Source organism: Condylura cristata, unplaced genomic scaffold (genome assembly GCF_000260355.1).
Source record: "Condylura cristata isolate star-nosed mole 26May11 unplaced genomic scaffold, ConCri1.0 scaffold00020, whole genome shotgun sequence".
In the NCBI taxonomy this organism is placed as follows: Eukaryota; Metazoa; Chordata; class Mammalia; order Eulipotyphla; family Talpidae; genus Condylura; species Condylura cristata.
Genome location: NW_004567121.1, coordinates 1,319,123 through 1,334,059, shown reverse-complemented (window position 1 = coordinate 1,334,059; position 14,937 = coordinate 1,319,123).

The window sequence follows — 14,937 nt, the reverse complement described above, 5'->3', positions numbered from 1 at the left end:
TTCTTTACTTTATTAACAGCTATAGGGCAAAGGTCTAAATAGTTTCTCCTTGGAAAACCGTCAGTGTGGGTCCTGAGTGATACCACAGAACCGCCCTTACTCCTGGTCACAGAATGACCAAGGTGCCCAGAGCCTGCCTGGGCAGCAGGCACGGGGATGTGTCTCTTACCCAGGGATTGTGGGAATAGCTGGCTTTCTCTCATCATCATCATTCTTCTCTCTCTCCTTGTCTTTCTGTCTGTCCTTCCCTCCTTTCATGCTCTCGCCGTCCCTTCTCCTCCGTCCCTCCCCTCTTCCTCCTCCTCCTTCCTTTCTCTGTCTTTCTGTCTCTCCTTCCTTCCCTCTCTCTTACCCTCCCTTGCCACCTTTTTCTCTCCCTCCTCTTCCTTCTTTCCCCTCCTCTCTTCCCTCCCTCCCTTCCTTGTTCTATAAAAATTTTCCAGATGTCTTATTCCATACCCACCCTGCCCTCTCTGTTGGGGCTTCTCTATACTAGTCTTCAGTTTATTAACAAAGCCAGCTTCCCTTTAACTCTCTCTTAACTTGTTCTTTTTGCTTGGTGGACTCAGGCATAACTGAATTCCAGTCCAGCTGCCCGGTGACGATCTGCGAGTCCCTTGAAAACTTGTCCAACATCTATGCCTCCATGTCCACATCTGGCAAACAGAGAGGATAAAGATGTTGCTTCCTAGAGCCACAGCCAGGGAGAAATGAGACTGGGTGTGGGCAGTGCTGGCCTGGGCCTGGCAGGAGGTAAGTGCTCCAGAAGCAGCATCACTGCCAGTGGGGGTGGGGTGGGGGCTGGGAAGGGCTGGAGAACGGAAGCTTCCTGCCACCTGACCAGACTCCTCCCATTCTAGGGTAAGGAACCACAATGTGGAGACTGGACAGTGGCTTTCCCCAGGTATTCAGGCACCAGGCCTGGCTGGGGTCGGAGCCACTGCCCACTGCCATGGCTCCCTCTGTGGCCCACCTTGGGGAGGCCTGCAGCTCTGTTCCCCTTTGGCCAATTCGGGGGGTCTGTGCCAAAATCTCAGCTGTGAAATTCCCTGGGTGGGAAGGAAGTGAGAGAAAAGCTGTCTCCACGGGACACATACTCCATAGGCAAGAGATCCTTCCGATCATAACTGCCAACAACCACGTCAGCGCCCTGAGAATGAACTGTGGCAAAGCACTTTCATCTCTCGGCTGAGAAACAGGAATGTAGTAAAGTTATTGACTTAAAGCTTCTGGGTTAAGCCCCTTCCCTGTTCAGACGAGGGCGTGTCACTCGAAGTCCTGGACACAAAGTATTTGTAGAAGGAACTGTTTGCTTCCTCAGAATCAAAGACTTGGGAGACCAGCCCCTGAGCTGCCCATTGTTTCTCTAACAGCCACGCAGGGCCTCACGTTGGTGCTAGCCACCATCAACCACACTTCTTAGACTTTCAACCAAGACCATCTCTCAAAGCAACAACTTCCAAATGTAGACCAAGTTATTTGTCCTAACTTTACGCTTTGAGGACTTTAAGGATCGTTTTGGAGATGCGTGACCAGCGTGACCCAGCACTCCGGCCCTTCACCCTCACGGCCTCCACCACCCTGGATCCTGGGTTACTTGAACCCCACAGTGCAAGTCACAGCTTCAAGACTTTAACAACCTCTTCTATCCAATTTGCGTGACAGCCCTGAAAGGCAGAACCTGTTTCCAGCCTCATTTTACTAAAAATTAACACCAGGTGGGAAAGGGCAAAGCCTTGCCCAGCAAGTGATTAGAGAGTAGGGTGACCCATCCCCAACGAGGGGGCTGGGGACTGAGTTCAATCACGTGGCTAGTGATTTTGCCAAGCATACCTGCAGCATGAAACCTCACAGGGAATCTGAAACTACAAGGCTCAGTGGCTTCCTGGTTGGCAAGCAGACTGGAGAGTTTCGAGGGTGGTGCATCCTGGCTCCAACAGAACAGAGACTTCTGTCCCAGCCACCCCTGCCCGCCCCACCCCAGCCATCAGCCATGCCCCGGTGCTGTCAGCCCATGCGTTCTTCGTTTGGCTGCACTCTTGTCTCCTTTATAATAAAGTGGTGTTTGTACGAATATCCCTTTCCCGGTCTCCGACAATATTCTAGCAAAGAATGGAATGGGGAGGAGGGGTGATAGACTCACAGGAAGCCCCAAATTATAACCATGCGGGACAGAAGTAGGAGTAGCCTGGGACCAAGATCTTCTGACATGTTGGAGGGCAGTCTTGTAGAACTGAGCCCCCAAACCTGAGGTCTGCACTAACCCTAGGCAATGACGGAGCTGGATTAAGTTATAGGTGTCCGCTGCTGTCAGAGATTTTAGGTGAGATCAGATTAGATGTGCTCTCCGCTGCTCCAGCCCTGGATGAAGGCTTCCCAGCCCATTCCATAGTCTCTTTTCCGCCCAAGCTTCTTTTTGATCATATGTCTTTCAATGCAATAACCACTACTGAAGTGTCTCCAGTTTACACACTCCCTAGCTGTGATCAACCTGGTACCAGATCACCAAGGGAGCACCAAGATAGGGGGTGAAGGAGCACTTTCATTACTGAGGAACAGATAACTATTGCGGGATAGAATCCACAAAGAGAAATACAAGAAGCAGTTGTCTCCTCTCTCCCCAAGTAAAAAGAGTTCTGGGCAGAGTGCTCTGGTGGAAACATTTAAAACACAGTATTATGATGGACAAAGCACCCGGGAAGCCTATTTCACACACAGCCTGTATGCTGACTATCACTGCTGGCATTGTTACCCTGCGAATATTAAGTGGCTCACCTTCCAGATTACCATCCTTGATAACTGTCTAGGACACAGGCGCCTGCTCCCGCTTTGAGACCGAGCTTGCCCTGGCTGACTCCCTCCAACGCTTGCCAGTGTTGCCCACATGCTGTTGATACATGAGGTCGGCAAGCCCTGTAAATCAAGTTTCCCTTTCTTTCATTAAACTAGAGGCCAGTGATGGAGGATTTTATGTTCTTCCCGCAAATCTGTTGGGAAAACACACTGCTTTATTTAAGGCCATATTTTTTCTTTGAAACCCAGCATGTGATTCTCTATCTTGTTCTCCTAACACATAAAATTCCCCTTGTCCCTAATGTTCCCTCCATCTCCCTAACCAAACTGAACTGAAGGTCCCTCCAACAATAACACTGCATTGCAAGTTTACATTTCCAAATGACTTTCACACACATGCCGCTTTCTATTTTTTTTCCAGAACAGAAAAGTTATTGTAATCTTCCTTTCTAAATGAGAAAACTGAAGCCTCAAAAATAATGGCAAATATGTATTAACAACTTATTCTGTCATTTCCTTGTATTTCTCCATGGCAACTTTCTAACACCCTATCAAATCAGTGCCACTAGTGACCCACTGCAGAGGAGGAAATTGAGACTCAAAGGAGGCGGAGATTACATATGGCCATCCAGTGGTAAGAAGCAGGACCAGGCATCCCACCCCTGAGTGCAAAACGCCACCTTGGGGGCTGCTGCCTGAGGCCTGTTATCCTTGGGTGCCCATTAAGAGTGTGAGCTTTAAGGGCAAGTCAGCCCCTTCCTTGAGGAATAAGCTTTTCCTGCTCTTCCATCTCAAACCGATCTCCTGCCTCTCGCTCGATCCCATTCCTCATTCTTCTGCCCTAAGAATCACCCCTCCCCAGTCTCATTCCCTGACAATCCTTATTCCCTGAGGTCCAGGCTGACCTCCTGAAAGCCATGCCCATGGTCATCTCTTCAACCCCACAGTCTCCAGGTGGAAACTACAGGTTTTCAAGAGGTCAGGCAGGCCTCCAATTTGTCACGTGTCTGGCCTAATTGCTGAGTACAGATAGGGACTCAATAAATATTTACTTAATTGAGTCATGCAACTGTAAGGGTAACTAATTGTTTGAGTGAATAAGGCATCAGAACCACTAATACCGATATAAGCAGGACCCAGGCGTCGAACATGCTTTTGCCTAGAGAGTCCTCACCAGCACGCAAGAGCAGACACCCTTATTCTTCCCACCTCACAGCTACTTTCCCAGGACGGCATAACTAGAGAGAGCTCTGCCATGACCTGACTCAGGGCTCTGCATCAAGCCCCGGGCCCCTCTGCCCAAACCCCACTGTGGCCCGGGTCAGAGTCCCCTGTGCGGCCAGCCCTGAAGATACAGTCTGTGAACCAAAGGAATGGAAAGAGGTAGGCAGCGAAGCCCAGCTCAACTTGAAAATGCCAAGGGCATCTCTAGAGTTCTCCCACTGGTGAAGCACATTCTGCCAAAGAAAACCACAGAAGGGCAGGCTCAGAGCTCTCTGGTAGATGTGATTCACGCCAGCCTGCCTGCCAGAGTGTGAAATGTCCCCGCAAGTCTTGGACTGCAGCCATGTCCACTGCCATCTGGGGAGGGTGACTAAGGGACAGAAAGGGAAAGACAAACTTCTTTTCATAGGGATAATGATTTTTAAGCCTTGCTTTGTTGCTTTGTTTCATCTGAGAAACCATTACATGGTTTTGGCCTGAGAAGAGTATCTGAGGTTTAATCTGGGACCAACTTTGAACCACAGACTCGGGATGCTAAAGCCACCTGGACAGTAATTCTGGGCCAGGCTGAGGTCTCGAGTGGCCAGCCCTACCACCCTCCCCCTGTAGGCGAAGCCTCAGCTTTCTCACTGCCACCACCTGGTTCTCTTTTCTCTGAAAATGTCACAACACCACGTAGCTACCTCCCACAGGTCTGAGAAGTGACGAGGTCCCAGAGAGCCGTGGGAAGTAGAAGGGGGACCTGGCTTTGCATTCTCTCCTTAGAGCAGAGCTCAGGGCGTGTTAATCCATTTAGGCAACTGAGAGAACACCACAGATGGGGTGACTTAGACGATAGAAATGTTTCTCCCACTGCAGAGGCTGGCAGCCAAGGTCAAGGTACCTGGTCCTGGTGAGAGTTCTCCCAGTTGTGCACGCAGCTGTCTTCTGCGTCTTCACCGACTGGGGAGGGCTCTATTCTGTAGGGGTGCTAACCCCATTCATAAGGGGCTCCACCCTCAAGCCCTAATCACCTCCCAAAGACCCCTCTTCCAAATACTAATATTTGGGGTTAGTCTTTGGATGGCAAATACCTTTTAAAGGATATACAAAAATTAAAAATTGCAAAGATAATGATATACTGGCTAGAATAAAAAATGTTGTTCAACAAGGTGAAAAGACAAACCACGGGCATGGGGAAAGATAGCTGCAAAATGTGTAACCACAAAGATTATCATCCAGGAAAAAAGCCCACTAAAACATGTATAGTTTATAATTTAATGTATAATCTATATTTACATTATATATGTATATCTCAAGGCATCTTACATATTGAGTTTCAGAAAAGTCATGATGTATTTATTCTGTTTTCTATGAAAAAAATGCATCATGACTATTCTGATATCCCAACATATATCACTTTTATGGAAACTTTTGTTAAAAAAGGATAAAGATATGTTGGTATGAAAGGAAAGAGCAGAAGAGCGCCTTTATATTAGGGAGGGTGTTAGGAAGCCTGTTGCGGTGAGCCCTCCCTGGCTCTTCACTGTTAGGGTGGGCATGATTCCCACACACACACACGCCTGCAGACAGAACTAAGGTTCCCACACAAAGGTGACCAGCATCACACCCCACACGTCAGAGGTGACTCCAGCAGGATCTGATTACACCTTCTTGAACAAAGATTTAAAATTAGGCAGGAAAAAAATCCACTTACTAACTTAATGAAGCCAAACTAAGCCCTGAAAACAGAGGTGTGGTCCTCTCACCATTTTGCCTGGTCATGCCGGACAGGGGCATGACTTGGTTTGCAGAAATGTCATTGCCCAGTTTGAGTTCCACCTTGGGTTTCCCCTGGCCATGGATTCTGGCCAAGATGTAGTGTGCAGTTAGCTTTGTTCCACCTCAAACTTGGTTCTAGAGAACAAAGAACCAAATTCACATGTATCGAGTGCGCCAAGCACGTGACAGGCAACGCTGGTGAAACCCCTATGAATATTGATGCTGCCAAAATATAAACAAGATCTTTATTCTCCCCTAAGCCACCCCCAACCACTCAATCACATAACTAGTAACTAGTGGGAGGTAGGCCAGGTACTTGGAATTTTGAGCTTCCAGTTTCTCTTTTTGTAACTATATTATGCAAAGAAGAAAATATTAAGTACTTTAATTTTGTTCTGCTTATTTGTTCTTTTTTTTTTTTATCATGTGGCAAAGGGAGAAGCTGGGAAAGAACAGGTGATTTAAGGAAACTCCAAATAAAACTAATTAGAATACAAACCCTGGGCAGGGTCATAGAGACTTGTAGCTCTTTTTTGGTGCTCTGCTGACTTACATACTCTGAAATATGGGCGTACATTGTTTTCATCATCCAAAAAGGTAAACCTAAAATAAAATAGCAAATATATATCTAGTTAAAGTGAGTGGACCAATTTTTTGGCAATAAGATTTTACTTTTTTCTCATTCATAACATTTTGACATTGAATAGGGATTGGAACCCTAGTTAACCACATAGAATGAGGTGCTCGTAAAATTGTATTTGGGAACCCTGTCAAGTGCAGAAAATTCCAGGTCATGGAGTTCAGGGTTATAGAAACAATTTGCATATAAGGAAGGGTGAGTGTCCAGTGCTGAAGCCCCAGTCATAGAGGAAGAAATGTTTTCGGCTATGTCGTTATCACAGCTGGAATAACCACATTCTGGCTGCTTTAAAAATATAATTCTTTTTCAATTTTAAACCAGCAAATGTGAGACTACCAGCCTATCCATACTTCAGCTCTAAAAAACAGGAAGTGTCCAGAAAATTGGTGACAGAGGTCCTGTTCTGCAATGAAAACATTGTCTTAACTGGTGGCTTAACGGATGGCCCTGCCCTCCCGCCCGCCCCCCAGCCCCCACCCAAATCTAGTCTTTTGCTTGGCTTCTCCAAGGTAGGAAGGGTTTTTTGGTTTTTGGTTTGTTGTTTTTTTTTTTTCTTTTTTTTTTTTTCAGAGTGTTCTGGAGTTCTGGGAGTGGGTAGATGAGGCGGCCAGAATACCCAGACCAGCAACCCCACGGTGCCCGCAGAAAACCCAGGGTGTAGGACCTTTCCAGGCCCTGTCCACTAGGCTTGAAAGCAGTCTCCTCACAGCATCAATTACAGCTGCAGAATGTAAAAAGAAATAGTGTCGATTTAATTACAAAGTGGGGGGAGTTGGGGTGGGGAGGGGGGTTGTCTGTTTTATTTGCTGCTATATCCCAGACTTCTAACAGCTTCTGTACAAGTTAACGACTCAATAAATATTTGTTGAATAGATGAATCAGTGTAGGAAACTGACAAGACAACGGAAGCCTTGTAAAAGGTATTAAGGCACTATTCACTTCAAAGGAAAAACAGTCGTTAAAAGGACATTAAAATCAAAACCACAGATTTGCATCATTTTAGAAATCACAACAAAATGCTAAAATGAGGATCCCATGTGTATTGTGATGCTGCAAAGTCAACAAAAGGCTTCGGGTCATCACCTCCAGGATATATCTTGTGTCCAGTGGAGATGGAATGGGAAGCTGTGGTCACTGCAGTGACCAATGGCCACAGTATGGCAACTAGCCTGATTTTTTCATGTGAGCAGGTGAAAAATAAATTTCCCTCAAAATGCCACCATCACATGCCCTCTGTTGTAGGATGGAACTAGTCACATTAGGTCAAGTTAGACAAGGATAAGAGTGATCCAGAATGTTCTACTGGACAAGATGAGACAATGGGAGCCCTGCCTTCCACTGAGCACCAGCACTACCCTGGGGTAGACTCTGAAGCTGGGCCCTAGCCAAGACACTCATGGGAATGGAATGAAGACCCCAGGTCCTTGAGGTGTTCTCTAGCCAACAGACAACTACTTGGGTCAAAAGGTGACCCGCATCATATGTGCTCCCACCTCACTGCGATGCCACATGCTAGAAGGGGAGCTGGGATCTCCCTGGGGAGTCCATCTGGATGTGAAGGGAGCGCCCCAAAAACAGACCCTGGCTGGGCAGTTGCTTCCCAGTGTGATGCCACATGATAGAAGGGGAACTGGGATCTCCTCAGGGAGGGGAAGTCTTCCAGGGTGAAAAGAGCTACTGAGATCACAGTAGGCAGTCAGAGAGAGCACCCTGCAGAGACCGGCACTGCTGTGCCAGCTGTGGGCTGTGTATTGCATCTTTCCTAGAAGTTTCCATAGAATTCTGTGGGGCAGGTTTTCATATGACTGGCTGCTCTGGGGAGAGCTGGAAAGGCACTGAACTCAATGTCTGGTATTATGTCAGAAAAATAGGAGTAGCAGAGCCAGAAAGCATTACTGTGAGATCACATAAACGGGCAAATCTGACTTCAGGGCAGCCTGGTGTGCAAAATTTAATACATGAATGCAAGTGTTAACACAATTGAGTTATTTGCAAATAATACACAATTTGCCAATTAGGACCATATTTTGCCTGTATGGAGTTTGAAACCCGAATTGTACCAAGAGTATACTGGCTTGATTCGTGTACCTGCAAAATCTGTGTGCATCTGGAACCTTGTATGTGTCCTTATGTGGAAACAGGGTTCTTTACAGCTATAATTTGTTTAGAAGAGGACCCTTGGATATAGGTTTCCCTAAATTCAAGAGGAGGAGACACGCGCAGACAAACACCACGTGAAGTTGGAAGAGGAGGGAGAAAAAGAACAGTAAGCATCGGCGACTGTATCAGCAGCCAGGAGCAGCGGGACCCTGCCCTAGAGCCTTCGGACAGCTGAATTTCTTTGCACATTTAATTGTGACAGAATAAATTTCTGGCGTAGAAGCCACCCAGTTTGTGTCATCTGTGACAGCAGCCACCAGATACCAATATGGAAGGGATGCGCAAAGGGAAGGTTCACAAAGGTGAGGATGTTAGAAAGTAGTGTCATCAGTGGCGCTCCACAGCCCCCCCCCCCCCCCCCCGCCTCTCCTTCACTCCAGACCTTTTGCCCCACACAGTCTAAGCTGCTAGTCTTCAGGACCACCACAAGCATCACACCTGCTGCCTCGCATGGGCCTCTTCCAGCTGCCCCACTCTTGTGCCTTCTTTCCTATGACCTGCCCCACCCGCATGCTGGCAGACCTGGAGTCGTGACCTCCTCTGCCTCTGTGGCTCCCTCTCTGAAATGAGCCTCCTTCTCTCTAGCGTCTGTGTCCTTTCCACCAGCCATGCTTCCATTCTCCCCTATTTGTAGAACTCATGCAACTCAAATCAGGTCACCTCACACGAGCTTAGGCATGTCAGCTCACCCCAACCTTCCTCCAATCTTCTGCTAATGCAATGAGTCAAGATAGGCCTCAAACTGTGGGAGTCAGGCACTTGACATAGATTACCCTGAATTACTCTCACAACCACCCTCCACTTAGGTCTAGTCGTTAACCTCCTCTGATAATCTTGAGAAGTGATTGAGGAAAGATTAATGACAACATGTAGGCAGCAAAGAGAGAGTGAAGTGCTCCCCCAGAGTATGCCAGTTCTGTCAGAAAACTCCAACTTAGAATTAAAGCAACATTCCAGGGACTTTGCCAAAACTCAGCTATCTGGATCTTCATTTAAAACCCATACATCATCATGGCAATTATGAAATCATAAGACTGACTCATGGCCTTGGAAACTGTGTTGAGCCTGTGGGGTTTGGAAGATCATCCATGAGGACCTTCATCATCAAGATCTCTTCAGAGTCTTTACAGCCTGAAATTACCCAGGTCAGAGCCCCCTGTCGACTGGGGCTTGGGGAGCACAGAGGAATGAGCCAGGCCTCCCAGGAGACTTCCTTCAAAGCTCTTGTGCAAAATGTACACCCAATGTCTGGGCAATAAAACTGTTATGCCCTTCTTACCTAAGAAGCTGAATGCTTGTGTCCCTCCAAAGGCTCATACGTTGAAGTCTGAACCCCCAATGTCATGGTATTTGGAAATGCAGTCTTTGCAAGGCAGTGACTGAGCTCAGAGGAGCTCAGTGGGGTAGTGTCCGCATGATGAAGGGTGAGAGACAGGAGAGCTTTCTCTGCCTCTCCATCTCCCCCACACACACAAACACCACCTTCCCTTTTTCTTTCCCTCTTCAGCACCCCCCCCACACACACACCCTACACACACACCCTCCCTGCTAACACATACAAGGAAAGCTCACATAAGGACAGGAGACAGTCATATTCAAGTCAGAAAGAGGCTTCTCACCAAGAAACGAGTCAGTTGGCACCTTGATCTTCAACTTCTTGGCCTCCAGAACTGTGAAAAATAAATGCTTGTTGTTTAAGTCACCCTGTCTATGGTATTTTGTCTTGGAGCCCAAGCTGACTAAAAAAGCAACTGAGATCTCCTTAGAAACCTGAATAACATTTAGCCAGAAGTCACCCTGCAGTGCACAACAAAATTCTCATCCAGTTCCAGCGCCCTTAGCTCCCCTCCCCACCTGCCTTCTCTTGAGAACGTGGTGGTTAACCAGATGTTTTCAAGCCTTGTCTTCCTACTGGACTAAGCAAAATAACATAAGTATCATACTTAAAATACTACAGTTGTTTTTCTCAGTCACAATCATTTTAAGGAAACAAGAGTTCTCTTACTATACAGGCTGAAGATGTTTCCTACATGAAAAAGAGGATTAGCCAAGCATTACCTACAATGTGAACTTTAGGCAGAAACTCTCCTTTCAGGTTCCAAGCACTTGAGTTAGACAACTCTGATCCATGAACTCAGGAAAGAGATGTACACAGCTGGCCCATGTACATCACCACCACATGCTCATGCTCTCAGAAGTATCCCCTCAGGTTGCCTGTCTTTGTATTTACTTCAGTATACCGAATTAGCCTAAACTGCACAGCATAAGACAATAGCGCTCTGTCCACCTCCAGTTGTCTGGGTGAAGAGCCACCAGCTGCCAAGGCTGTGTCCTCTACCCTGAGTCTTAGAAGACTGAAATCAAGGCACCAGCTGGATCTGCTTTCTTTCTAGAGGTTCTAGGGGAGAGTTTCCCATCAGCTCACTCAGCCTGTTGGGTGAATGAGTTATAGGACCTTGTTTCTGTGCTGTCTGTCAGCTGTGGGTTAGTTTCATCTCCTGGAGACCATGTTCTCTGCCACACAGCCACTTCCAACTTCAAGCTTAGCAAAGGGAATCTCCCCACTTCCAGTTTCTCTCATACTTAAAAAGTTCTCTCACTGTGAGGACATACATCCCTTTAAAGAGTTCACCCAATGAGGGCAAGCTCACCCAGCATAATCCCCTTTCTCTAAAATTAACTGATTAGCAACCTTGCCTCCATCTGCAAAATCTCTCACACAGCACCCAGATTAGTGTTTGACTGCATCCCCTGGGGAGACCATGTGCACAGAGGCACCGATCTCGGGAGCCATCCTAGGAGTCTACCTACCACGGTGGCATTGGTTCACCTGCCTCACTGTCATTTTTATTCCAAATGAGCAGGAAAGGATCTCTTATTGCTAATTAATTCAATATGCCAGAAAATGAAATTTATTTTGGAGCTGACATTCTAGACTGTGGCCAAACTGGCAAGATTTCAGAGCCCAAAATAGCATCCAGCCTGCTCTGAAACCTGTTTGTGCAGGGTTTTGTATTAAAGCTATTCCTATAACCAGCTATTCCTATAGCAGAGCAGTGGGTCACCTCAGACCCTCCAAGCCACCAAGCCAGGCCCCATAGGTCCCGGGGCCTGCATGTCACCAGCATGCCCTCTTCATAGGAGTCTGAAAACAGGCAAAGAGAGTCCACTGTTTGGTGGTAGCTGGAAATTTGGTGGTAACCAAAAAGTAGCATATCTGAATCAGGCTATCAAACTGTACCCCTGAAACCTTATATAGCTGTAAACTCATGTTACTACAAATAAAGTAGTTAAAAATTACATGCTGGAGGCCCTCCCTGGTGGCGCAGCGGGTTAAAGCACAGCACTGAGAAGCTTAAGCCACTTCCACATGAGTTCAATCCCCGCCTGCCCCGGAGGAGACCACATGGTGTGGCAGACCTCTCCTGACCCGCCCGCTGCTCCCCTCAGCAGTGTACTTCGTCGATCTGCTCCCTGCTCTGTCCCTGGTGAATCTTCTCACCCTCCGCATCTCTGGCCTGTGCCCCAGTTCTGTATGGATAAATAAATAAATCTAAAAAAAAAAAATTACACACTGTACCCTCCGTGGTGGAGCAGCAGGTTAAAGCACAGCACTGCAAGCTAGCAGCAGCTGCTTCAGTACGAGTCTGATCCCCTACCCCAGAGGTGGCCTACATGGCCCAGCAGGCCTCTCCTGATCGGCCCTCTGCTCCCCTCAGCAATGTACTTCATGGATCTGCCTGTTCTGCTCCCCAATCTGTCTCTGATGAATCCTCTCACCACCCCTGCACCTCTGGCCTGTACCCCAGTTCTGTATGCACAAATAAATAAATCTTTTTAAAAAATTAGATGCTGATTACCTAAACCCTCACTTCTCAAGAGTCTGGTCCTGGCCCACAGCTTCAGTCCCGCCTATGATTTAGATGAATCTCTAGCCTCACCCCAGACTCCTGAGCCAGAATCTGTTTTTCGACGAGACTCCAGGGTAACTCGCGCACACAGGAGCCTGAGGACCCCTGGTGGGAACCACACACCCAAGGACCAATGCAAAACCCATGGAAGACAAGGCAGAGAATGAACGTGTCTCCCCACACAGTTACTGCTGGCTGGCCCCTGCGCAGACGCCCCCTGAAAATGGATTCAATTCACCCATATCTGGCCACGCAAGAGGACAGGCACACTTAACTCAGCCTGTGATTCCCTACAACCCTCCCATTTCTTGCTGTGAGGGGCTGAAGTTGGTGATGAAAGGCAGGTGAGTAGAAAGCGGGCGGTGGGGGGTGGAAAGGCTGGCCCATGCCAGCTTGCTAGGCACAGGCCTCCTCCGAGAGGCAGGATGGGCACTGTCTGCACACGGCCGAAGACGTTGAATTGGTACTCAGCAAAGTGCAGGGAGCGGGAATGTGGGCATGAGAATAAAACAGAGCTGCCCGCTCGCTGTGTGACTGATAATGGTTCTGCGAGTCATCCAGGGCTGGCACTCAGTACCTCCTTCTCTGTGCAGACTTCACCACCTGCCCTGTGGGTCAGGAATAGAGGCCTTGTAAGTCTGTGCTGCCCGTGTGCAGAGCACCCCGGGTCCAGAACACATGTAGCAGGCACTACAAGGCAAGCCTCAAAAGCACAACCTGATGCAAGTTCAAGGAGAATGTGCGGTCACTTTGGCTTTTTTTCCTGTGAGAAATTAGCTTTCTGCTCTTTTACACATTCCCCTCAGCCCCGCTCCTGCCAGCACGGAAGCAGGAGCACTAACCTTTCATTGTGCAAATAAACTTCCTGTTTATCAGCTCCCAGAACAGTCTGGATTCTTTTTTTTTTTTTTTCAACTTTGTATGAAGTCACCTTGGTTTATAAATTTATACAGGTTTCAGGTGTACAGCATTAAAAATCAACATCTAGGCCCTCCCTGGTGGTACAGCAAGCTAAGCACAGCACTGAGAAGCTAAAGCCACTGCAGCACAAGTTCGATCCCCGCCTGCCCCAGAGCTACCCACATGGCGCGGCAGACCTCTCCTGACCCGCCCGCTGCTCCCCTCAGCAGTGTACTCCGTCAGTCGGCCTGTTCTGTCCCCCACTCTGTCTCTCGTGAATCTTCTCACTGCTCCTGCACCTCTGGCCTCTACCCCAGCTCTGTACGCATAAATAAATAAATCTAAAAAAAAAAAATTGGGGCCTGGTGACGCAGCGGGTTAAAGCACAGCACTGAGAAGCTAAAGCCACTTCAACATGAGTTCTATCCCCGCCCCAGAAGTGACCCACATGGCGTGGCAGACCTCTCCTGACCTGCCTGCTGCTCCCCTCAGCAGTGTACTTTGTCAGTCAGCCTGTTCTGCTCCCCACTCTGTCTCTGGTGAATCCTCTTACCACCTCTGCACCTCTGGCCTGTACCCTAGCTCTATAAGCATAAATAAATAAATATTTTTTTTTAAAAATCAACATCTGTATCCACTACATTATGTTCTCCACCCAAAGTCAAATTTCCATCCCATAGCAAATAATCAATTCCCCTCCACCCAGGCCACACGCCTCCTCCGCCTTTCCTTCTGGTCACCACTATTTTTATTTTAGAGTCTAAAGTTTTATCTTTCTTTTGTTCATTTATTTTGTTCCTTTATCTTCCACAAGTGTGAAATCATATGCTGTTGTCTTTCTGTCTGATTGACTTCATATAGTGCCCTCTAGATCCATCCAGGTTGTTGGGATTGGCTCATCGATGGGACCAATGTGTGCCAATCTCTGCTGAGCACGAATGGACACCCCTGCCTGGCTGAGGGCAAGATCGCCTACTCCCCTTACACTAAGACCCACCTACAGCTCAAGGTGGCTCAGGGTCCCCAGAATCAGTTTCTCACATTGCCATGGGTTGGGCTGGACACTGTACCCACCCAGAGCTTGTTGACCATAGAGAGCACGCCAAGGTACAAAAGATAGATTTTGCCTTTATCCACGTACTGACAGGGGCTCGTGAAGCTTGTGCCATTTCAGGCCCCATATTTAGAAATTGATATACATTCTGGCAGCTGGCCTTCCAAAGCACTGATTTTTTTTTTTTGAGAGGGTATTTTTTATTAGTTGTTTTTTTAGACTATAACACTCATTTTCTCATTCCGAGCAATGTAAGTAAAAAAACATCACCTGTCCAAGAAGGTCACTGTAACATGTTGTGTTTCAAAGAGGCTAATTTTGGATGGGCCTCAAAAGTTTCTAAATTTTTTAAAGGGTCATGTGTTCTCAGAGGGAAAGAAAGAAGCATCCCTTACCAAACAGAGGCTGTAACATCTGCAGTCCAGCCTGCTGTGATTTCCAAAGAGTTTCATTCATGCAACTGGATTTCACCAATGAAGCCAGGCCTCCTTGGG